This window comes from Macaca thibetana, chromosome 9, assembly GCF_024542745.1.
Source record: "Macaca thibetana thibetana isolate TM-01 chromosome 9, ASM2454274v1, whole genome shotgun sequence".
Classification (NCBI taxonomy): domain Eukaryota; kingdom Metazoa; phylum Chordata; class Mammalia; order Primates; family Cercopithecidae; genus Macaca; species Macaca thibetana.
Genome location: NC_065586.1, coordinates 120,410,695 through 120,436,783, shown reverse-complemented (window position 1 = coordinate 120,436,783; position 26,089 = coordinate 120,410,695). Strand labels below are relative to the sequence as shown.

At 49.3% G+C, this 26,089-nt stretch overlaps 2 protein-coding genes across 2 annotated transcripts in view; both read right to left on the bottom strand.

The window, feature by feature from the left end:
- The window catches only part of ABRAXAS2 (abraxas 2, BRISC complex subunit), a 943,775-nt gene that overhangs the window by 465,397 nt on the left and 452,289 nt on the right, over positions 1-26,089 (bottom strand). The gene's annotated exons all lie outside the window — the stretch shown is intronic.
- The window catches only part of LHPP (phospholysine phosphohistidine inorganic pyrophosphate phosphatase), a 661,086-nt gene that overhangs the window by 246,532 nt on the left and 388,465 nt on the right, over positions 1-26,089 (bottom strand). The window lies entirely within an intron of this gene.

Genomic DNA, 26,089 nt, shown 5'->3' with positions numbered 1-26,089 from the left:
GAGGGAAGAATCATCCATAATCCCGTCTGGCAGATAGAACTCCTGAAGATGGCTTGCAGCTTTCTTTCCAGGCCTTCTGTCCGTATCCTTGCATAACTGTCCTTCCAAAATTGGGCACTGTGGGCACCATGGAGTCTGGGAAGACTGAAGTTAACTTACCTTCCATGGTTACTTGAAGGGTAACATTCTTGGCTGCCCTTGGCTCTTAGGCCCTCATGCTGCATGGGTGGGCAGGTGTACTGTCCACCCACCCCTGGTGAGCCTGCGTGGGCTAAGAGGAGCGTCAGCACTGTTGGCCACACCCAGCATCTTCTTTGCATCTGTCCTGACCCTTTCCCACCTGGCCTCGTCTATACAACCTTCTTCCTTCTTGGACTTAGGGCTCCTCCATCCCTCCTCACTGCATCCTCCCTCCCAGGGGGGCTGATTCTTTCCCCAAATGGCATATGCGTTTCCATGTCACCAGGTTTGCAATAAACATGCAGGGGCTAGGCTGTGTTGGGCAGGCAGGAGTTGGCAGTCTTCAAGAGCACAAGCCCAGTGCCCAGTTATTCTTCCCTTCCTCTGCCCTCTGCATCTCCTTCCTTCCGTCCGTCCTTCCTTCCTTCCTTCCTTCCTTCCTTCCTTCCTTCCTTCCTTCCTTCCTCTCTCTCTCCTCCCTATCTCCTCCATGCTCCTCTCTCTCTCTTTCTCTCTCTCTCCCCCCCGCTCTCTTTCTCTCTTTCCTTTCTTCCTTTTTGAGACAAGGATCTTGCTATGTTGCCCAGGCTGGTCTCGAACTCCTGACCTCAAGTGATCCTCCTGCCTCAGCCTCCTGAGTACGTGGAATTACAGGTGTGCACCTGGCTCCCCACACCATCTCTGAATCACGTTCACTGGGTGCCGAAGTGTCAGGTTCCAGAATGGTCCTCACCATCAGGATTCCCTTCATCCTCCCAGGATCCCAAGGCAGGCACTGCCATTAGCACCACTATGTATGTGTGGCCCAGCAAGTTTGCCCAACATTGTCCTCCCGTGCTGAGAGAGCACTGCCACAAGCACTCTGTGCTGGTCGTTTGCCATGCGACATTGTATCTAAGTCTCGCAACAGCCCTGAGAAGGAAGCATTATGGCGTCCATTTCACATGTGTGCAAATGGAAGCCTGGGAGCCAAGTCAGTGCAAAGGTGACGAGGCACAGTCCCGGCCCTGGAGAAGCTCATGGTCCACCAAAATCATTCTTCCTGACTCTAGGGGACTCTCCGACCACTTCTGCAAAGAAGCAAGACAGGGCTGGGTGCTCCCACTGCCATCTTCTTTTCCCACCTCCTTTTATTCATTTCCTAAACCGTCAATTCACAGAGCAGGTGCTGGACCTGCAGCCGGTCCCCATGGACACTCAGCTGATTTAAGGCGGAACAGGGTGGGTGATGTGGTGGAAGAAGGTGGGGAGGAGAGTTGAGAAAGAGAAGGGCACCAGGAGGGTGGTCTCGAAGACTGACGTGCCACCTCCATGTGGTCTTCACTCCAAAAGACGGCACAGTGTGGGGGGCCTACTTGGTGCCAACAGCCGGGCTCCCTCTGAGACAAAGCCTGGCAGCCAAGAGGAAGGGGGGGCTACTGGCAGGGAACCCCATGCATTCTTGTCCCTTGGAGACCCCGGAAGATCTCAAAGAAAGGGGCAGAGCCACAGTCTTCCAAGGCTTCTGTAGAGCCTTTTGTGCACGAGAGAAAACTCAGGCACGACCTCTGTGAACAAGCCCTACAGGGACTTGGGCTGGGAGAGACAACATCTACCACCCCTTGGAGGTTATGCCCAGACACACTGGCTCTTTGAAGTGGAATTTTCAAAAAGTTCCTTTATACCCAAGTTCACAAATCTGTAATCTCACCTGGGATAGTGGGGTAGGGGTCGGGACAGGAGACGATCCCAGTCCTTGAGACTCCACGGGGCTTTGTCTGCCACTGGCGGGCACTCTAGGGAGGATTTGAATGGTGAATGGGCCAAGGGGATGGAGGCCTCAAATGGACTTGACTTCCACCCACCTGCTTGCAGAAGGAGGCTGATGGCTCTATAATAACAAGCCTTTGTCCTATCCAAAAACCTGCAGGAATGAATGTGGGGAAATGACAGCATTTCCCCCAGTTCCTTACCTCATCCTCTACCTCCTGTCTGGCTTGTGTGCCGTAATCTGGAAGGAGGAAATGATGTGATATGATGTCTTTATTAACAGTGCCTTCGGGAGAAGCAGGGGGAGCCCCGGGTGCTGGGAGGAACTAACTTGGTCCCACAGAACCCGAGTGGAGGGGCTCCATGGGCACCAGAAGGCAAGGTAGTCTTACAGCAGTGTCAGACCCAGGGAGAGGACGGATGTGCTGTCAGTGTGGGTGCCTATGGAGAAAGGATTCTCTTCCCTCATTGGCTGAGGTTCACCCACCTGGGCCATGGTACTTGACTCATTCCTCCCATCTCCAGGACGTCTCTGTCCCAGACACCATCTTTATTTATTTTTATTTTTTGAGACGGAGTTTCACTCCTGTCACCCAGGCTGGAGTGCAATGGCACGGCCCCAGCTCACTGCCACCTCTGCCTCCCGGGTTCAAGTGATTCTCCTGCCTCAGCCTCCTGAGTAGCTGGGATTACAGGCGCCAGCCACCACACCCAGCTAGCTTTTGTATTTTTATTAGAGATGAGGTTTTTACCACTTTTGGCCATCCTCTTCTAATAATTTAGAATGTGTTTCTACTGGGATATCTCACGGTATTACACAGGAAGTGTCCAGGCACCAGCTGGGGGAATTATTTTCAGGTAGGACTCCCAGTAGGAAGTGATCCCTCCCTCCCAAGAAGGTTTCAGGCAGAACAGTATAGGATTTAGGCAGACAAACCTAGCGCATATCTTGCCTTCCCTCTTTCTAGATGCGTTGCCTTCGGCAAGTTGCAAACCTTCTTTGAGCCTCAGCTTCTTCATCTCTAAAACTGGGCAATAATGTTATCCATGCAATTGGCTTGTTGTAAATGGGTGCTTACAAGAGTACCTAGCCCACAGCACTAAATGAGTGGTAGCCGTGGAAGAATTTCTGGCAGTGAAGATTGGTTAACAGTGGAATGATGCGTTTAAAAAAGGGTACAGATGCTCTTTCAAAACTGAGCCTCTCAAAAGGCATCAAGAGCTCTAAAGACATCCATGACCTACCTAGTTATTCCATGTTTAGAAATCCATCCCAGGAAAGGAATCTACAATGCAGTCAAAGACTTGTGCACAAATATGATTTAACAACACGACTTCTAAAGTAGAAAATGGGAAACAACCTTAATGTCAAATAGTAGAGCATGGCTAAAAAGAGTTATGAGAAATCCTCATTTTGGATTGTTAGACATGACAAACCAGGCCTTCAAAGAATATTGATGATATGGAAAAATGACCACAACACAGTGTGAAGCAGAATACAAAATTGTGTGTAGCCGGGCTGCAGACTGAATCTAAGCTTTGTCTAGCCCTGAGCTTGAGGCCTGGGCATGCCTGGCAGGCTGGGGGCACTCCTGGCAGCCACCTGGAGTCTACTCGAATCCTCATGTGTCCTGGAAAAGAAAACCTGGCAGATTCTACCCTGGGATCCACACTCAGCAACTCTGTGTTTTCTCATTGAATCCTGCTCACAGACTCGATGGAGATGAAGAACCCAGTTTACACCAGCTGAAGGGAAAAGAAAACTGACTGGCTGATTTTCGTGTAACTCCAAGCCCATCTGGATCCAGGAGCCAGAAGGTGTCATCAGAACCCCCTCTCCCCAGCTGCCATTTAGAGACTGGGTCACCCCAAGAGGCACTCCCTGCATCATGGCAGAGACAGCCGCCTGCAACCAGGATGCACCTCAAACTTCACACCCACTCCACCCAAAACAGTTGGTCCTGTTTAACCAGAAACATGCTGGGGGCACTTCAATGAGCCTCTTGGAGACCCATGCCCATCCCTGAATGAGTCACGAGTGAACTCCCCTCAAGAAAGAACAGGCCCTATCACCAGGAAGGAAGAAAGCATTTTCAGGGAGAAAAATCCTGAGGTTGATCACAAATCCTCAGTAGTAGTATTCTCATTTCACAGAAAAAGTTCAGAGAAGTTGAGGAGGGGAGAGAAAAAAAATAGGAAAAAAAAGTCAGAGAGGCTAAGTAACTTACCCAAGAGCCCCCAACGAGCCAGGATCTTAACCCATGCCTGTGGCTGCTGAAGCCTATACTCCAAACCACTCTCTTACTTTGCTCATGGGAAAGAGGAGAGAGCCAGCAGTCTAGCCTTGAAAGTGGGAGGTCACCCCGAGATCAGTTCCTGGCTCACTCCAAAGCTTCCCACCAGAATCCTAGAGGAGCTGCAAGCAAAAGTCGGAAGAGCTGTGTGCACGAAACTGCACGCCAATCAAGGAGCATAGCTGCAAGCAGCTGCTGGTAATTTTTGCTCATTAAAGCAAACCAGAAATGTACTAAGGGATGTCAGGCAGCTCACAGGATTTCTGCATAGGTTGGACAACAAGGTTTGAAGGCTATGCAGCCTGGAAATAATGTTCAAAATCACTTTGCAGGACCAGGGGAGAGGGGAGATACCCTGAGACCTCTGATGGGTACTGACACCTCCTTGTGTGCCGCTGACTCCACCAGTGTAAGGACTGGCCATCACTGCTTCAACCCAATTCTGGAAGCCTCTAGAACTGACAGTGGGTATCTCTGCTACCCCAACACCCCAAAACTGGCATCCACACAGTGACAGACTTTTTACGTTGCTGGCTCTCACATGCATCTAATTGGCAGAACCCTTATCAAATGTCTGTTTCCCTGGCTGCAAGGGAGGCTGTGAAGGTAGGTCTCTGGCATTTTCAGGCTTTATACATGGGTTGGGGTTTCTGCCTTCCTCCAAGATACATGAAGTGGGGAAGGGGTGTATCAGGATGCTGGGTGGCCAAAGAGAATGACATGTGTCACTCAAGTCTCAATTGGAAGAGAAGAACCATTAGAGAGAGTGTGTGTTTATATATATACATATGGAGTATTAATTTCCTAGTGGTGCTGCACAAACTGGGTGGCTTTGAGTAACAAACCCAGGGCCATGCTCTCCCCGGCTTCTGGTGCTTGCTGGCAGTGCTTAGCGTTTGTTTTCTTGCAGCTATGCCACTCTCATCTCTGTCTCTGTCTTCCCACTGTGACTGTGCCTTCATGGGGCATGCTCCTCTGTGTGTGTGTCTGTGTCTTTTCTCCTCTTCAAATAAGGACAACAGTCATATTGGATTTAGGGCTCATCCCAATCACAGGATCCTAACTTACAGCTTATCTACATGTAAAGACCTTGTTTAGTCTGTTCTCCACACTGCTATAAGGGCATAAACTGAGACTGGGAAAGGAAAGAGGTTTAATGGACTCACAGTTTCACATGGCTCTACATCCTTACGGAAATGTATAAGCCATGGAAGGAATCAGAACCAAGCACATACTGCCTCATCAAACTGCCCACACAACAGAAAACAGAGTCCAGTTGGACATTCCTGAACCTGGGGAGGCCATCAGTGCTGGGGTCTCACAATCATGGTGGAAGGTGAAGGAGGAGCAAAGGCACATCTTACATGGCAGCAGGCAAGAGAGAAGTGCAGGGGAACTGCCCTTCACAAAACCATCAGCTCTCCAGACTTATTCACCATCAAGAGAACAGCATGGGAAAACCCCGCCCCCCATGATTCAATTACCTTCCACTGGGTCCCTCCCATGACATGTGGGGATTCTGGGAGCTACAATTCAAGATGAGATTTGGGTGGGGACACAGCCAAACCATATCAGACCTTAACCCTTAATTACTGCAAAGACCCTATTTCCAAATCAGTCACATTCATAAGTACTAGGGGTCAGGACTTGACACATCTTTCTGGGTGACATGATTCAACCCCCATCACCCTCTCTGCTTTTCCATCTTCCCTTGTGCTTCCTGGGCTGCCTCCCAAATAAACTACCTGCATCCAAGTTCTTTGCTTTGTTTGTCTTCGGGGAAACCCAGACTAAGACAGGGGGCAAAGATTCTGAAGAAAATAAAGAAGAGGGAGCAAAGCCCAGGGATGAAAAGAGTTAGGAATAAACTTTCCTTTGGCCAGGTGGTGAAGGAATAAGCTCAAGTTTGCGGGGACTTCCAGGAGATGGAGGAGCAAAGAGGAGCCGGAGAGCCTCAAGCAGAAAGGAGCTTCTGTTTTCAGAATCTGGGGCTGAGGAAGCTCTGGCTTGGGCTGGGGCCACATCTGTGAGGAGGTGAGCAGAGAGAGATGGAGCTAGTCCTGAGCCTGGGGACCTGGGTAGGGGAGCCCAGACCTTCAGGTTAGGTCCCATACCCCAGCTGACTCTGGCTGTGGCTGGGGAAACTGAGGCCCAGAAACAGCCTTGGCTCACAGCAGGGACTGGAATCTTCATCTTGAGACCTCCCATTTTTGCTTCGCCCCCGCTGCACTGAGGGGCTTCCCTGGCAGGGGTGTCAGCATGCAGGCAGGTCTGTCGAGACTCTGCTTACCAAGTCCGTCTGTGCTTGGACCCTGGTGGAGAAGGACAAGACCCCATGGTCAAGCACTGACAGTCTCCCCCGGTTCGGGAACATCCACATGGACTCTGTTTTCTGTTGTTTGGGCAGTTTGATGAGGAAGCGTCTGCTTGGCTCTGATTCCTTCCACGGCCTATACATTTCCATAAGTTTTGTTAATATAAGAGGGCAGCATCCTGTGCACAGATGACTTGTTATATTCATAGCTCTTGGGATGCTCCCTGCCCCACAGCCTCAAACCCTCGACCCTGTCAAAGTCTAAAGCCCTTGGCTGCCGAGCCTGGCCAGTGTGGCTCCTTTCCCTGTGCTGTGATCTCAGCCTGGCCGTGGCTGGTGGCAGAGTCCACAGGTACATGGGGTGATTTGGTGGTGGACAGCGGCCTCCACCTGAACAGGGCTGGTTTTGTCAGAAAACACCTTAAAATCACTCTCTGAGAAGAAAATGTGTTTGATTTGGGGGCAGCAGGAAGAGTCTGGTGTCGTTTATAGTAATTATATAGTTTTCAGCTCCTACTCTTTAAACCCTCTGCAGGAAGTAGAACGGAATTATCTGAAGCCTCTTTTCTGTTCTGCAAGAGTGGAATTTGCAATCATTTTGCCCGGACCAAAGCAGACACTTCTGTGAAATCCGCAGGGTTCAGAGCTGCGGATGGAATTGCTCCCGTATGAGTGGGTGTTTGAGCCACTCTGTGAGTTCATTGTGGCTGCCATGGCAAATTATCACAAACTTGGTGGTGTAACACAACACAGATTTATTATCTTATAGCTGTGGAGGTCAGAAGTCCAAATCTGTCTCACTGGACTAACATCAAGGTATCAGAGGGCTGGTTCCTTCTGGAGGTTCAAGGATTGTCCAATCCGTTTCCTGCCTTTTCCAGCTTCCAGAGGCTGCCCTGGCCTTGGCCCCTGGCCTCTTCCTACGTCATCAAAGAGCATCTCTGTGGCCTCTGCTCCTGTGGTTGCATCTCCTTCTCTGCCTCTGAGCCCCCACTCTTCTCTCTTATAAGGACCCCTGTGATCACATTGGGCCCCCAAATAATAATCCAGGACAACCTTCCATCTCACGATCCTTAATGTAATCACACCTGCAAAGTCCTTTTTACCAGGTAAGGACACTGTATTAGTCTGGTCTCATGCTGCTAATAGAGACATACCTGAAACTGGGTAATTTATAAAGGAAAGAGGCTTAATGGATTCACAGCTCCACATGGTTGGGGAGGCCTCGTGATCATGGCAGAAGGCAAATGAGGAGCGAAGCGCACATCTTACATGGTGGCTGGCGAGAGAGCTTGTGCAGGGGAATTCCCCTTTATAAAACCATCAGATCTCATCAGACGTATTCACTGTCAGGAGAACAGCATGGGAAAGACCCATCTCCATGATGCAGTTACCTGCCACCAGGTCCCTCCCATGACATGTGGGAATTATGGGAGCTACAATTCAAGATGAGATTTGGGTGGGGACACAGCCAAACCATATCAGTCACAAAGGCTCAGTTCCAGGCATTAGGACTGAACATTTTTGTGGGCCATTATTTGGCTACCACTGCCAGTAAAGCACTTCCCCTGGCTCAGCCTCTCCAATCCCGCTCACTGCCCTGGGAAGTGGAGGGAAAGGGGCTGCGTCCCCATTTCATGGAGATGTGCAGAGTTTGTAAAGTGAGTGTCAGAGCTCAGTGGAACCAGGGTGTCCCTATTCCAAGTCCAAAGTTGTTTCTGCCAGCTCACATAAACCCACCCTGTCGACAGGCATGTGGTCACTGGCTGCCAACGAGTCCCATGTTTTAAACCTGGCGCCACTATCTGCCTAAGGTTGCACCGTCAGTAAGTTTCTTAACCTCCCTGTGTCTCAGTTTTCTATAGATAATCAACGTTCTTCTCTCATAGGTTATTCGTGAGGGTAAAATGTAATTCTTTAAAGCACTTAATAAATGTTGGATATGTGATAGCTGTCACTGTTATTAATAACAATAGGGCAGGCCAGGTGCTATGGTTCATGCCTGTAATCCCAGCACTTTGGGAGGCCAAGGCAGGAGAACTGCTTGAGCCTAGGAGTTTGAGACCACCCTGGGCAACATAATGAGACCCTGTCTCTATAGAAAAAAAAAAAAAAAAGCTAGAGGTGGTGGTGCATGCCTGTGGTCTCAGCTACTGGGAAGGCTGAGGCAGGAGGATTGCTGGAACCCAGGAGGTCACAGCTGTAGTGAGCCATGATTGCACCACTGTGCAAGACTCTGTCTCTAAAATAAAAAAGGACAGAACTCAAATCTCAGAGTCTCCAGAGATGTGCACTGTGGCCGAGACTCCTCTGGTCCCCTCCTGCCATGCCTGGGCCCCTCTGCATGCCCCATTTTTCTTTGCTCCTCTTTCTGTCTTGTTTTCCTTTTTTTGAGACAGGGTCTCACTCTGTCACTCAGGCTGGAGTGCAGTGGCATGATCATGGCTCACTGCAGCCTCAACCTCCCGGGCTCAAATAATCCTCCCACCTCAGCCTCCCAAGTAGCTGGGACCACAGGCATGTGTCACCATGCCCATCAGATTTTTTTTTTTTTTTTTGTAGAGACTACATTTCACTATGTTGCCCAGGCTGGTCTCAAACTCCCGGGTTCAAGCTATCCTCTCACTTTGGCCTTCCAAAGTGTTGGGATTACAGGCATGAGCCACCGCGGCCAGCCTCCTCCTCTTTTTAGCTAAACTCTCCTGTCACTCTAGGCCCAACTCAGACATCACAACTCCAGGAAGCCTTTGACTGGGCCAGGTGTTGCCAAGCTGGTTGCTTCTTCCCTGGTTGGCCTTCTCTCACCTCTGAGGAGGCCGCCTGTGTGGACGAGGATGTGGAGAGCTGGAGGATGCTCGCACTACCTGCCACACACCTGGGGTGGAATGCTGGCCTGTCACCACCAGTACCTGGCCTCGGGCTATTCCGAACCTGATTCCTTAGCTGTGATGTGGGGTTGATGATTGCATGCGCACCTCCAAGCTGCTGTCAGTCCTAAATGAGAGGATCCCACTGCGGCCCTTACCCAGGGTCTTGCATTCACTAAATTATTCGTACACAGTAGCTACATACAAGTAGAATGTGGAAATCTCACAGTCATTCGAGATAGATGAACCAAAACAAGTGTCTTTGCTTTTGGTTGGAACTGCATCAACATGAGGGCTCATCTCGCTACACTGGACCCTGGTTATGGCCACTTTGATGAGCAAAAACCGGGACAACAGATTAATCGCTCTGTGATGAAGTGCACAGGCTGATGGGAGCAGCGGGGCAGTCTGAGGGAGCCCAAGATATTCCCAGGGTGCTTGGTGCTGCTGGGGACAGTGACTCAGGGACCTGGCCCCCGGTACTTTAGTGTCTACTGTGGCTATGTTTGGATATTGGTGTCGGTGTTGGTGGTAGGCGTCCCAGGCCTGGGAATCTGGTTTCAGTGTGTCCCCGCCCTCTCCCCACCTCTATGAAGGGGAAGAACCCCCAGGGCTGAGCCCAACTGGCTGCGTTTTAACAGGGCTGGGGAGGGGCCATCCCTGCACCGTGGGGTGAATGGCCCCTCAGTTCTCCTGCCTTCCTGGCCTTGATCACTGGGCCCTTGTGCTGACCCGACTCTGTGCCCTGATTGTCTGGGCAGCCAGCCCCTTCAGCCGAGTGCTGTCCTGAGGTTGTCTCGGGTCCATAAATGCCTTGTTAAAATCGCTGGGAACAAGAATACTTTATGTTGCTGGCGACTCCAGCCCAGGCCATTAAGTCTGTCCCGACACAGGCTGGGGCCCACGTGGCCCGGCTCCCAGGCTTTGTGTAATCCCGAGGCTAAGCCCTTTGCAAGCCCCTAATTAGGACTCCTGTGTCTCTGCCCCAGGCTTTGGTCCTCCGGGAGACCTCCCCTGGCCAGGCCCTGCGGGGCTCGGCCCTGGAGTCAGGCAGTGCTGTCTCAGGCTCCAGGGCTGCGCGGCGGCTTCTGGTTTTACACTGTACCTTCCACCCCTTCCTGCGCAGGTTTCCTCCGCCAGCCTCGTGTCCCTTGATTCCTGTCCTCGGAAGCGACATTTTCCCACTGCGTTCTGCTTTTCTCCCTGTTTCACCATCTTCCTTGGCCTCATTCCCAGCTCAAACAAAGCCCTAATTCCCAGTAAGGAGGGGCTTTGACCATGACACAGGGGCTTTGACCATGCCATGGAGGGCCTGGCAGGTGGGACTGGACTTCTGATGCCCCCAGGCTGAAGGACAGGGGTGCGCCGGGTAGGAGTGTCCATGGGGCAGCGAAGAGGGGGACTCGGGGTCCTTCTTCTCTCAGGTGGATCCAGGCATGGAGGGGAAGGAGGTGGGCATGGAGGAGAGTCCAGACCCTGTTGCTGAGGTCTGGAGTCCAGCAGGAGTCCTCTGCTTTCCAGCTGTGTGACGCTGGCCAATCCTGGCCCTCTTGTAGCCTGTTTCCTGATCTTGACATAGGAAAATGACAAAAAGCTCTGTGTTGCCTGCTTCACTGGGCTGCTCCATGGGCTGCTTCACAGTGAGTGACATGTGCAGGCAGCACACAGGGCCCCAGACTCAAGAGTCCTACTTTGGATTCATTCTGTTCAGTTGCTGTCCTGAAATGCTCGGTGATTTAGAAGAAAGGCCTGTGTTTCATTTTGCATGGAGCCCTGTGAATTATGTAGCCAGTCCTGGCTAGGGGATGGCAGGGGGCTTGCTGGATGGAAGGCCAGGGTGTCTGGGTGAGCCTGGGTGGCTGCAGTGGGGCCAGGCCTGGGCAGTCATGCCGAGCGTATATGGGGCGGGCTATAGCCGGCATAGGGCCCAGCACCATTGTAAGGGCTTTGACTTTTACTCTGAGGGAAGCAGGAAGGTCTGAGCAGAACCCCCTGACTTACTCTCTGGCCCAGAGCACTGAAAGATCCCCCTGGCTGTCACGGGAAGAGGAGACTCCAAGGGCAGAGGCAGGGAGGCCGTTGGGAAGCTGCTGAGGAACTCAGAGAAAGACACTGGGGGCTTAGACTTGCTGGGAGCTGGGATGGTGGTGGGAAGCGAGGTTTTGGGATATATTTTCAAGGTGGAGCCAACAGGACTTGTAATGAATTAGGTGTCATGCAGGTTTCCAGCTGGAAGCCTGGCTGGCTAGAGTTGTCATCCACGGGGGGAAGGTTGTAGAGGAGCATGTCTGGGGGAAGGATCAGGAGCTTGATTTTGGCAGGCTGGTATGCAATGTCCTGGTAAGAAACTCCTCAGAACACCACTGACTCCTTGAATTAGGGATGGTCTCCTAACTTGCTTTGATTGACAGAATGTGGAGGGAGGAGCCAGGCATGGTGGCACACGTCTATAGTCCTAGCTACTCAGCTACTGCAGCAGGAGGATTGCTTGTGTCTAGGAGTTTCAGTAGTGAGCTATGATTGTGCCACTGCACTCCAGCCTGGGTGACAGGGCAAGACCCTTCCTCAGAAAAAAAAAAAAAAAAGGAAAGAGAAAACAGAGAATGTGGAGTAAATGAAGCCGTGCCAATTCCTGGCCTTACCTTGAACTCGAAGAGGCTTAGCAGCTTCCCCTCTTGCTTTCTTGGAAACCAGCTGCCATGCTGTAAGGAAGCTGAAGCAGACTGTGGGAGGAGGAGAAGCCACGTGGAGGAGAGCTGAGGCCAACAGACAATCGGCACCAACTAACACGCAGGAGAGAAGGAGCTTCTAGTTCCAGCTGAGTTCCCAGAGAAGGCAGCTGTGGGAGCTACTCTAGCCAACATCGTACAGAGCAGAAGAACCATCCAGACGAGCTCCTGACCAACAGAATCACGAGAAACAATACATCATTCTTTTGGGGCTCTAAGTTTTGGGGAGTTTGTTATGGAGTGATGGATTATCCCCACAGATGTGTATTAGACATCCAAGCAGAAACACAAGTAGGAAACTGGATACGTGAGTCTGAGATTCAGGAGATCAATTCAGTCAACTTGGGAGTTTCCAACATGTAGATGACATTAAGCCTTGAAACTGAGTGAGATTAACAAGGTTGGGTGTGGACAGAGAAGAGAGGACCAGGGACTGAGCGCCAGGGCTCTTGGGTCTATAAGTGGGCAGGGAAATGAGGAGGAGCTGGTGTAGGGGAGAGCTGGGCCGTGCTGAGGCCCTGGGCCCTGGGCACACCTGTGCTGGCCTCTCCATGCCCAGCTGACCACACCTGGCATCCAGTCTCCCTCTCACTGCCTTTGCTCATGATGGGTTTTCTGATTTATCCTTGCTTCTCTCCGGCGAACACAAACACCAGCAGCTGAGAATGCCGGCTGTCCTCTAAGCCACATCCCTTCCCTTCTTCTCTGAGCTGGGGTCCCAGTGAGCATCCTCATTCATCCTCACCCCATCGCAGCCCGGAGCTTGCAGATGATTCTGCATCTCAAGCTTGAGGCTGAATCCCCAGTCCTCTGTTGGCCCCGCTGGGGGTGGGAGGAGGTCAGGTCCCTCCAAGGAGCTGCCCTGCTCAGCAGAGCCCTCACTAGGAACACGGGGCTCCCTTCTTCCTGATGGAGAGAGAAGTAGCTGCCAGGTCCCAGGGCTCTGAGCAGGAAGAATGAGGTTTGCAATAGAAGAGTGGGCAAGTGGGGTAGGCAGAGAGCAGGCCAGTGGGCTGGTAGGGCAGGCTGGTTGGACGCTCAGGCCTCGTGAACTCTGAGGTTCTCGTGGCGTGACAACAGGGGAGACACAAGTTCCAGATGATGACTTCTTTGGGAAAACATCAAATGACACTTGGTATCCTGTGGGTAATGAAATACATAATGGAATAAGATGAAACGTGGGGAGCATGAGCGTGTTCCTCCAAGTGTTGTTATTCTAAATGTTACAATAAAAAGACTGGTGCTTGAAGGGATATGTTTTATTTGCTCGGAAGATTCTAAAATGTGCTTAGCTCGCTCCATGCTTTTATGAAGCAGGTTCTTTATACCATGGCCAGGTGTGTGTGGGGAACAGCCTGTATTGTCAGGGAGTCTTTGTGTCCCTTTGCCTAGCTGGCACCTGGGAGGCCTGGTTTGCACGTAGGTGTGGTGGCTCCTGTCCTTCCTCAGGCCCTCCCTCCGCTCTTCTCCCTTCCTGCTCCCTTCCTTCCCACCATCCCTTGCTGCTTCCGTGGATTCCGCAGGCATCCCTCAGTCCCTGTGCCATTGGAGGGGCACCAGCCTGTCCTGAGGCCTTGCTGCTCAGGCAGTAGGTGAGTACCACCCCTTGTCAGGGCACCAGCCGGTCCTGAGGCCATCTGGGTCCTCATCCACTGCTGTTGCGGCAGGGGGTAGATGGCCACCCCTCCCCATCCAAGCATGCCTGGGAATCCCTGAAATCGAGGAGCATTTCCCCTTAATTCTGCAATGATCAGGACTGAAACCCAATGAGCAAGAAATAAGACTCCCAAGTTATTCAGACAGCACCTGGACTGTGGCTGTCACCTGGGTGACATCTGGGGCATCTTTTTCAGACTCCATGCTCTCAGAGACTCTGGGGCTCACCCTCAGTGTACGCCGGGTTCCCAGGGGGCTCTGCCGAGAGGTGGAGTGGGTGTGTGGGACAGACAGACCCACCTGCCACCCAGGCACTGCTGTTGTTCACCTGACTGGGTTGCTCTGAGCCACCACCTCCATTTCTGGTTGGTGTCTCTGGCAAAGGGGTAGAGGGGTGGGTGGGTGGAAGGTCAGGAGTGCCAGAGACCTCAGAGGCAGTTGGACAATGCAGATGGGCTTTGGTGACACAAGAGCCTGGGTCTAGCTGTGTTATTGAGGGAAGCTGGGCTGTAGACAGGTGAGCCTGCAGGTGCTGGGCTAGAGCTGGTGGACAAGAGAAAAACGGAAGGGGAAGGCCCTTTGGTACTTACCTGGTTGCAGGAAAGATCCCAACTTCTGCATTGCAACAAATACCACGAATTTGCGTGGTGGGAAATGTCTGGGTTGGTCCTCATCCATGTGACTGGTGCTGTCTGCATGGCACACACCTTTCTTTTTTCCTGGGGTCCGCAGGTCCGCCAAACTGAGCTGACCACCCAGCTGAGGACCTGCCCCCTTCCCCAGCAGCCTTACACTTTGGTTTTATTTACTTTATTATTTTTCCCTTCCTCCTCCCTCCTCCCTCCCATTTTCCTCCTCCCAATAATACCCGCTTTCATGCATTTATGTTCTTCCGATCCACTTTCAACACATTATACATTTATTTTAAAATAAGAGACTCCTTGAAAATATATAGCGCTATTTTGCGTGTGCTTTAAAATTTACATAAATTGTATTGGCCCATAAATCTCATCCCTTTCTTCTTTGTTCCTCCAGACATTATGTTTTTGAGATTTGGCTTTTTACTATATGTAAGTCTGGTTCAATACATCTGATGACTGCATGAACTTGCCAATGTGTGAGTATACTTAAAAACAAAGTCCAGGCCAGGCGCGGTGGCTCATGCCTGTAATCCCAGCACTTTGGGAGGCCGAGGTGGGTGGATTATGAGGTCAGGAGTTTAAGACCAGCCTGGCCAATGTGGTGAAAGTCCATTTCCACTAAAAATAGAAAAAATTAGCTGGGCGTCGGGGGGGTGCTCCTGTAATCCCAGCTACTTGAGAGGCTGAGGCAGGAGAATTACTTGAACACGAGAGGCGGAGGTTGCAGTGAGCTGAGATCGAGCCATTGCACTCCAGCCTGGGGGACAGTGTGAGGCTCTGTCTCAAAAATAAATAAATAAATAAATAAATAGTCCAGGTGCAATGGCTCATGTCTGTAGTCCCAGCACTCTGGGAGCCTAAGGTGGGAAGGTCGCTTGAGGCCAAGAGTTCAAGACTAGCCTGGGCAACATAATGAGACCCCCCCTCTCTACCAAAACAACCGACCAACCAACTAAAAATTAAAGAAAACACAAACCTTGTTGGTTTCTGGGCGATGGCCTCTCCATTGCCTGCTACTCTTTGTAGAAAGCAATGCTGTGCTGAGCATCCTTCTCTGTATCTTCTTGCGGGTCATGCAAGAGTGTCTTTGGGATGTAAATGTAGGAGCCACATCTCAGCGTTGCAGGGGCATGCATGCCTCTCACCTATGCTCCTGGATGGCTCTCTGCAACGCCTGCATGCTTGTCACACCAGCGGGAGATGAGGAATCCCGTTTCTGCAAACCACAGCTGCGCTTGCTATCATTTGACCTTCTGCTTTCTGCAAAGGTGGCAGCAAGGTGCGATCCCTTTTTCACTTCCATGTCTCTGGTTACTAGTGAGGTGGAGCTCCTCGTTTACTTCGTGACAACAGGATTTCCTCCGCTGCTAATTGTCTGTTCGTAACATTTTTTCATCTTCTTCAAGGGTTGACTATCTTCAACTTGCTGATTTATAGGAGTTACTTGAATAATTTGGGTAATAATGCCTTATCAATTTCAGGCATTGAAAAAAAGTTCTCCCAGTCTGCCAGTCATCTGTTTACTTTGTCTGTGGTATACTTTATCAAGTAGAAAACTTTTTTTTTTTTGAGACCAAGTCTCACTATGTCATCCAGGCTGGAGTGCAGTGGCACAATCTTGGCTCACTGCAACCTCTGCCTCCTGGGTTCAAGCAATTCTCCTGCCTCAGCCTCCCGAATAGCTGGGATTATAGGCGTGTGCCACCACGCCTGGCGAATTTTTGTATTTTTAGTAGAGACAGGGTTTCACCGTGTTGGCCAGGCTGGTCTTGAACTCCTGACCTCAGGTTGAGATTGCAGGCGTAAGCCACCGTGCCAAGCCAGAAAAGTGTTGAGATTGCAGGCGTAAGCCACCGTGCCAAGCCAGAAAACTTAAATTTTGATGAAGTTGATTCTGTCAATTTTCTTCTCATAGTTTATTATTTTGGTGACTTGTTTAAGAAACTCTTTCTGAGGCTAGGCAGGGTGGCTCATGCCTGTAATCCCAGAACTTTGAGAGGCCAAGGTGGGAAGATCACTTGAGGCCAGAAGTTGAAGACCACCCAGGGCAGTATATCGAGACTTTGTCTATACAAAAAAAAAAAAAAAAAAAAGGCCGGGCACGGTGGCTCAAGCCTGTAATCCCAGCACTTTGGGAGGCCGAGACGGGCGGATCACGAGGTCAGGAGATCGAGACCATCCTGGCTAACACGGTGAAACCCCGTCTCTACTAAAAAATACAAAAAAAAACTAGCCGGGCGAGGTGGCGGGCGCCTGTAGTCCCAGCTACTTGGGAGGCTGAGGCAGGAGAATGGCGTAAACCCGGGAGGCGGAGCTTGCAGTGAGCTGAGATCCGGCCACTGCACTCCAGCTCGGGTGACAGAGCGAGACTCCGTCTCAAAAAAAAAAAAAAAAAAAAAAAAAAAAAAAAAATTAGCTGGATGTGGTGGCATGTGCCTGTGGTCCCAGCTACTTGGGGGGCTGAGGTGGGAGCATTGCTTGAGTACAGTACTGGAGGTTAAGGCTGCAGTGAGCTGTGATAGTGCCAGTGCACTCCAGCCTGGGCAACAGAGCAAGGCTCTGTCTCAAAAAATAATAATAATAAAATAAAATAAAAATAAAAAAAAAACTCTGAGACCATAAAGCTTTTTTGTTTCTTTAATTAGCTTTTTTTTTTTTTTTTTTTTTTTTTTTTTTTTTGAGATGGAGTTTCACACTTGTTACCCAGGCTGGAGTGCAATGGTATGATCTTGGCTCACTGCAACCTCCGCCTCCTGGGTTCAAGCGATTCTCCTGCCTCAGCCTCTCAAGTAGCTGGGATTACAGGCTCCTGCCACCGTGCCCTGGTAATTTTTGTAGTTTTAGTAGAGACAGGGTTTTACCATGTTGGCCAGGCTCGTCTCAAATTCCTAACCTCAGGTGAATCACCTGCCTCAGCTTCCCAAAGTGCTGGGATTACAGGTGTGAACCACCACACCTGGCCTTTTATTAGCTTCATAATTAACTTTCATCTGTAGTCCTTAAACTGTTTGGAGTATGTGTGTGTGTATATATGATACATTGTATTATAATGTATTAGTATTATATATATATAAGTATTATAATGTATAATGTATTAGTCCATTCTCACACTACTATAAAGAAATACCTGAGACTGGGTAATTTGTAAAGAAAAGAGGTTTAATCGGCTCATGGCTCTGCAGGCTGTACAGGAAGCATAGTGGCTTCTAGGGAGGCCTCAGGAAACTTACAATGATGGTGGAAGGTAAAGGGGAAGCAAACATGTCTTACATGGCCAGAGCAGAAGTAAGAGAGAAAGAGCAGTGAGGTGCTACACACTTCTAAACAACCAGATCTTGCAAGAGCTCACTCACTATGATGAGAACAGCACCAAGGGAGGATGGTGTCAAACCATGAGATCCACCCCCAAGATTCAATCACCTCCCACCAGGCCCTACCTCCAACACTGAGGATTACAATTGAACACAAGATTTGGGTGGGGAAACAGATCCAAACCATATCATATAATATACGACATTATTTTATGTTATATGCACATGCGTGTTTTTCAGCTTTTATATTCTTGTATTTGTGTACAACATGAAAATTTCACAAATGACATTGATAGTTGCATCTAAAGAGCTTTTAGTGTTTCTTCTTTTACATAAGCTACACCAATAATCAAAAATCCCCCTTTTTAAAAAATTTTAAAAACATATTATTATTTTAAGTAGACACAGGGTTTTGGCATGTTGTCCAGGCTGGCCTTGAACCCCTGGGCTCAAGCAGTCCTCCCACCTTGGCATCCTGAAGTACTGGGATTACAGGTATGAGGCACCGCGCACAGCCAAATTTTTTTTTTTTTTTTTTTTTTGAGTCTCATTCTGTCACTCAGGCTGGAGTGCAGTGACATAATCACAGCTCACTGCAGCCTTGACTTGCTGGGCTCAAGCGACCCTCTCACTTGACCCTCCCATGTAGCTGGGACTACAGGTGTGTGCCATCATGCCTGGCTTATTTATTTATTCAAGATGAGGTCTTACTCTGTCACACAGGTTGGAGTGCAGGGGCACAACCTTGGCTCACTGCAACCTCCACTTCTTGGGCTCAAGTGATTCTCGTGCCTCAGCCTCCTAAGTACCTGGAACTACAGGCACAAGCCACCTGGATAATTTTTGTATTTTTTGTAGACATGAGGTTTTGCCATGTTGCCCAGGCTGGTCTCAAACTCCTGGGCTCAAGTGATCTACTCACCTGGCCTCCCGAAGTGCTGGAATTACAGGAGTCAGCTAGCGCACTGGGCCTTCCCTATTCTAAAAGAAGTAAATAGCCAGGATAAACGCTTTTCTTCATAATTCCTTTTGTCTCCTTACTCTTGCAATGCTGCCTTACTGGAGTTGAAGTTGTTCATCTTTGGTAGTTTACCTCTGTCTTTTTAGAAGTCGAACGCTTCAGTTGCTCATCTTTGAAGCAGCCTGATTTTTTTCTTGCTTAATTCAGTGTAAAGAGTTCAAAACCTGCTTTTCACTTAGAACTTGTTTCTTTCAACCACTTTTCTGTGTAGGAAAAGTTTGAATTACGTAAGTATTTAATATGCATTAAACATTGAAAAATGTCATGAATATATGTGAAAATTATCAGACACACTGCAATACCCAGAACAGTGACTGTCCAGTAGCCAGCACAATATTTTGGTGGTAAATGCAGCCAGTGAGTCATGCTTGGGCCAGGGGCTGTTCCCTGGCAACGTAGCCTATGTACGCTAGGAGCCAAGCTCTTCTCTACATAGCAAGCTCAGTATCTCCAACATCAGTTACTAAATAATTCATTTTTTTTCTCCTTGACTTTTTATGCCACATCCATCATTTTGGTCTGATCCTGGAATTTCTGTTCTATTTCTTTGATCTGTTTCTGATCTATTTCTCTTGCCAACACTACTTCTTTGATCTTTTTTTTAAAAAAGATTGTTATAGCCATTCATGAATCTTTATTTTTCAGATGAATTTTTGAATTGATTTGTTACATTCCTGAAAATATGTGGCAGTGCTTTTGGTTAGATTTAATGTAATTGTTTTTAATTTATAGATTAAATTAAAAATTTAATGGGTGAGGGAAATCACCCTTGGCAGTGCTAAGTGAATAGGTCCATTTCACCATTGCTCACATATCATTTTGTACCTTTAGTAGATGCAAAATTTTCTTCATACAGATATCATGCATTCTCTGGTAGGTTAATTCCTAGACACTTTATATTTTTTGCTGCTATGACCAATGCTATTATATCTTTGGCTGGTTTTTCGTATGTTGAGTATATGTCTGGTAACCATGCTGAAGCCTACTGTTATTTCTTTTTCTTTTCTTTTCTTTTTTTTTTTTTGAGATGGAGTCTCGCTCTGTCGCCCAGGTTGGAGTGCAGTGGCGCGATCTTTGCTCGCTGCAAGCTCCACCTCCTGGGTTCACGCCATTCTCCTGCTTCAGCCTCCCAAGTAGCTGGGACTACAGGTGCCCGCCACCAGGACCTGGCTAATTTTTTGTATTTTTGGTAGAGACGGGGTTTCACCGTGTTAGCCAGGATGGTCTCGATCTCCTGACCTCATGATCCGCCCACCTTGGCCTCCCAAAGTGCTGGGATTACAGGCGTGAGCCACTGTGCCCGGCCGCCTCCTGTTATTTCTAACGATTTGTTTTTTCTCTTGGGTTTTTATTTTCTTTCATGGCTACTGATCTATTCAACTTTTCTATTCCCTCTTGTACCAGTTTTGGCACTTTTTTTTTTTCCCCCAGAAATGTATCCATTTATCTGCTTTTAAGTTTTGGTTTGTAGTTGTGAATAATATTTCTTAATTATTTCACTTAAAACTATTGCTATGTGTGGTTGGGTGTGGTGGCTCATGCCTGTAATCTCAGCACTTTGGGAGGCTGAGGTGGGCAGATTACTTGAGGTCAGGAGTTTGAGACCAGCCTGACCAACATGGTGAAACCCATCTCTACTAAAAATTAAAAAAAAAAAAAAAAATTTAGCTGGGTATGGTGATGTGTACCTGTAATCCCAGCTACTCAGGAGGCTGGAGGCTGAGGCATGAGAATCGCTAGAACCTTGGAGGCAGAGGTTGCAGTGAGCTGAGAGATCGTGCCATTTGCACTCCAGCCTGGGTGACAGAGTGAGACTCTGTCTCAAAAAAAGAACACCCCCCAAATCCAAAACGATTGCTATATGTGAGTTGTTTTCTGTTTTCATTTTCTGTATTTGTATTTTGGCTTTTTTAACATTCCTGTTTTGTTCTTGATTTTATTGAATTCTGCATTTGTCTATTCTCTTGCGCCCTTATTGCCTTGAGTTGACTGTTGTTTATTTTAAGCTCCTTGAGTTGAACTCATTTGTTTTCAGTTTTTCTTGTTTTCTAATTAACATATTAAAAGCTTTGAGTTTTCCTCTAAGAACAACTTTAATCATTACCCATGAATTTTTACACGTAGTATGTTCATGATTATTCAGCATTTTTGCAATTTCAGCTATTCAGTCCATTATCTTTCTCTATGACTTTCTTGTGAACTCTAGTTTTTTAAGTGACCGATCTGTTGAGCCTTCAGAGCTAAAAAAAAAAAAAAAAAAAAAAAAAAAAAAGCCATTCTTGACTTGAAAATGCCCTGCCAGAAAGTGAGGCCAGCCCAGAGGTAAGTGTGACTGAGGGAGGTGTGGGAGGTGGAGTGTTTGCAGCCTCATCGGACCCCAGAGCCCTGACAGTGAAATCATCTCCCCCATTCATCCAAGGTGGGGAAGGCTGCCTGTCACCCGCAGCAGAAACACATCACAGCCTGGGGCTGGGGAAAGGCTGTGGAGCTCTGAGTGTGCGCATGCCTCCACTATCAGGCGTGGGTGGGTCCAGAGCAGCCCATCAGGTCAGGTTCAGGGGAGGGCTGGGTAGTGCCTGCCCGAAGGGGGCTCATGCACACGTGGGTGGAAGCTGGAGGGCCGCAAACCTCCGGAGTGGAACTCATCCAAGGAAAGCGTTAGCATTAATAATATTAAGAAAAACAGCAGCCGCTGAAATCTCTTAAGGAGGCTAGTTCTGTGCCAACTACTGTTCTAAAGTCTTTGCAGGTATTAACTTGTTTAATCTTCACAACAGCCTACATGACAGGGGCTACTATATCCTGAAGTGCAGAGACTGAGGCCCAGAGAGGTTAAGAAAGGCGCCCAAGGTGATCAGCTAGCAACAAATAGAGCTGGGATCAAGTCCAGGGGTCTGAGCCGGTCAGACCTGGGTCCCTCCTGGTAAGTAACCCCCATGCTGTCCTGCCTCTCCAAAGGATACTGAGCGAAGGCTTCCCCTTTTTGGCAGAGGAGACGCTCCCTCTGCTGCTCCCACAGTGAACCCAGGTTCCGGGTCGTCCTTTCCTGTTTCTTTGGTTGACTGACGCCTTGATTCCTGGCTGGGCGGAGCTGCACCCTCTTGGGACTGGCTGTTTTCCACTTGTTTGGCCTCGAGAGAAGGCCCTCAATACACCACATGCCATTTGGATCTCTAGTTTGTATCAGAAAGCTCAACTCAGACTGGCTTCAGCAAAACATGATATTTTATTGGCACCTGAAACTCAACTATCATGAATGATTTGCTCCAGGGTTCAAACGATGTAACTATTTGAGCCCTTGAGACTTTTTTTGAGACTTGACTCCTCTCTCTTCTTTTCTTGGCTCTGTTTCCTTGGTATTGGCATGGTTTTATCCAGCCGCTCTCCGCATGGGCACAGAATGGCTGCCAAAGCTCCTGGGGCTACATTGTTTTCCATTCGTGTCCAGCGGGAAAGGCTGAGTCTCTTTGAATTACTTTCTTATGGAAGAAGGGGCCTTGTTGATTTTGATTGGCTTGGGTCCCCATTCCAAAACCAATCACTGAAGCCTGGTAAAATGGAAAATGCTGACTGGCTTAGAAAATAAGATCCACCTCTGGATCTAGGGGAGCCAGTCATTTCCTTGAAATGTGAAATGGCGAATGGAGAAGAGAACACATTCGACAAAGAGGAACGCTGGTCCTTCTGGGGGAAGAGCAGACCACGGATTCTGGGGAGGCAGCCAGTAGGTGAGGCCGTGCCCTGTCCTGGCTGCCATCGGACATGTTTCTCCCTGATTACTGAAGTAACACATGTTCATGATGGAAAATTGGAAAATGCAGGGAAAGACAAAGAATAAATTGCAAACCATTCCTTATTCCACAGTTCAGCGATAACTACCACTAGCATTTGTGCCTGTCCTTATGTTTCTGCTATATTTCTCTGTATTTATATACATATATTTTGTTTTTTTAAAAAAATTTATTTTTACTTTCATGGGTATATAGTAGGTGTATATATCTATGGGGTGCGTGAGATGTTTTGATACAGGTATTTTATGCATAATAATCACATTATGGAGAATGGGGTCTCCATCTCCTCAAGCATTTATCCTTTGTGTCCTAAACAATCCAATTACACTCTTTTAGTTATTTTAAAATGTTCAATTAAGTTATCGACTATAGTCACCCTGTTGTGCTATCAAATAGTAGGTCTTATTCATTCATTCTTTCTTTTTTTTTTTTTTTTAATTTGAGATGGAGTCTCGCTCTGTTGCCCAGGCTGGAGTGCAGTGGCACAATCTCGGCTCACTGCAACCTCCACCTCCCTGGTTCAAGTGATTCTCATGCCTCAGCCTCCCGTGTAGCTGGGATTATAGGTGCCCACCACTATGCCCAGCTAATTTTTGTATTTTTAGTAGAGATGGGGTTTCACCATGTTGGCCAGGCTGGTCTTGAACTCCTGACCTCAGGCGATCCAACCACCTTGGCTTCCCAAAGTGCTGGGATTACAGACGTGAGCCACCGCGCCTGGCCTCATTCTTTCTATTTTTTTGTACTCATTAAGTGTCCCCATCTCCCTGCCCCCATCCCCCACTATCCTTCCCAGCCTCTGGAAACCATCCTTCTATTTTCTATGTCCATGAATTCAATTGTTTTGATTTTTAGATCACAAATAAGTGAGAATGCACAACATTTGTCTTTCTGTGCCTGGCTTATTTATGTACCTATGTTGAAAATAAAGCTTGGATCTAACTCTATTTTTCAAAATTTGCTTTTCACTTTAAAAATAGAAGGGGAAGACTTTGTCATGTCATTAAATATTCTCCCAATCATTAAGTTTAGGTCTGTATCATATTCCATCTTATTAATGGGTCATCATAGGCCAATCATTTTAATTTTCTTGGAGAAAAAGCAAGTTTTGGTTGCATCAGTTCACTCATTCATTCAGCCTGTGTTTATTGAACACTCCCAGCATGCGTAGTGCTGGCTGCTACCCTGGGTCCTGCCTTCCCCGTGCCTGGCCCGAGGAGGACGGGGTCCTGGGTTCTGAAGGCCAGCCTCCGCAGCCTGTGGAGAATGTTTCAACACCACCTGTAGCCTTTTGAACTCCACTCCAGTCATTGCCGATAATGAGAGCGATGAGCCTCATTCTTCTATGTGTTTTTAGAAAATTATAAAACATCACCATAAAAAAATTAAGAAACACCGCGATGATTCAACCACCAGCAGAGTTTACACTTCCGACTCTCATCCCACAGCTGCCTCCCCCGAGGAAATCAAATGTGCTTCTCATTAGCGGAGCTTTTGAAGAGATAGCTGAGCTCTGGGCTTTTTGAGATAAGGAAAAAGAGGGAGATGAGGCTGTTCAATGTGCGGAATGAGCGGGTGGTCGGGTCTGTGGGAAGCAGGAGGCCTGCAGGGGGAGGGGATGGGGCGATAGGGAGCATAAAACGTGGTCCTCCCTCTGACCACCTTCGCGTCAGTCCCAGGGACTCAATAAGGCAGTTTCTGGTCATCGTATTAACTTCGTGGAATGGTTGAAAATATCCCAGTTCTAGAGAACATGCCATTTCCCCCAGCTCTGCCTAGAAGCATCTGGGACCTGGGCTCTGGTCAGTGACCTGGGTTTGAATCCCAGCTTCACCTGTCCTTGATGGGGAACGTGGGGTGTGTCTGAGCCTCAGTGGCTGCAGCTGAGATATGGGAATAATATCACCTACCCTAAAGGACCATAGAGAGACTCAAACGACACGGAGGTGCCCCCATCCTGTCTCTATCATGGACCACTTCTTTGAATGGGTCCTTCCTTTGCCAACCTCTCAGTCTTTGCCCTCTATCTTGGTTTGGTTTCCTCACTCCTAAAAGCAGACCCTGAGACCAGCATTGGAGGTAGGGGTGTGTATTTGGGAGGTGATTCTGGAAGCACCTGGCGTGGAGAGGTGAGCCTGGGAAATGTCACTATCAGGGCAGCTGACCCCTCTTCCCCGGGGTCTCGGGAAGCAGAAGCCTGGGGCATCCCACCGGAGGGGTGAGGTTGCTGGGGGCTTTCGCCGCCACCTGCTCAGCTCGCAGGTTGAGTGCCTCGCCCAGGGCTGCATTTCCCAGTACTCTGGGCCTGCAGATGTCCTTGGCGCCCTGCATTGCCTGGGAATTCCCTTGATGGGCGCAGGGCTGGTTCAAATCCTTGCTCGTTTAGTGAGCACAGCTGAGGAAGAAGCTGGGACAAAAGCAGGGACCCAGGAGGGAGATGGGAGGCCACTCACAGGATGGCGGCCTGCGCTCTCAGTAAGTGGCAAGATTAGATTTCCTTCTAGCATCCTCAGCACTTCTTTGAGAATTTGCCTGTCTCAGCCGTGCTCAGAGAAAAAAGGATTTTCTTTTCCTTCCTGGGGCTGGGAGTGTTGGTGGCAGTGTGTGAGAGCTGAGTGGGGCAGTGCTGGCTTGGATCTCCGGGCCATGGAACCTGCAAGGGCTTGAGACCACAGCTGTCCTGCGGTAGGGAGCTGGGGGGGACTCCTGCTGCGGGGACACTGGTGATGCCGAGTCTCATCCAGGGTGGGCCATGGCTTCCTCTGCTCCCCCAGCCTGTGCCTTAGTGGTCTCTGGCTGCAGCATGGAGCTTTAGAGTGGGCATATGGTTTGGAGCCAGGAGAAACTATGCCCTGTGGTCTGGAGTGTTGGGAAGACCTCCTTCCTGCACCCCTTGGCCAGTACTCTCTGCACCAATGGGGCTCAGGCTCAGAGGACTTCCCATGGGGGCCAAGGGGCAGGTGGCCACGCCTGGACTCTCGAGGGCGGGATCTCTAGCAGCTGCCTGACCCAAGGAGGAGCCAGATGAAAGGAGGACAGCAAGGGGCCGGGGGAGGGAGCTGAGGGTGGGGGAACACGCTGAGGACACCTTCCCTGGACTGTGACTGCCCTGGAGATGGGTTCCTGGCCCACGAGGCAGCCTTGTGAGAGAAGAAGGAGGTCTGCAGGGCTGGATGTTCCCAGGAACCTCCCCGTGTAGCTGGGGAGTCAGGGGAAGCCTTGAGGAATCAGGTCCTTGCCCAGAACAGGCACCCCAGGCCTTGGGCCAACAGGGCCAGTGATTGTGGTCTTCTCTCAGGTCCAGGGACCCTTCTCCACCCTCTTGTGCTTACCCAAGGGTTATCTTGGCTGTTCAATTGCATTTTTTTTTTTTTTTTTAGATAGAGTCTTGCACTGTCGCAAGGGCTGGAGTACAGTGGCGCGATCTCGGTTCACTGCAACCTCCACCTCCTGGGTTCAAGCGATTCTTCTGCCTCAGCCTCCCAAGTACCTGGGATTACAGGGGCCTGCCACCACGCCCAGCTAATGTTTTGTAT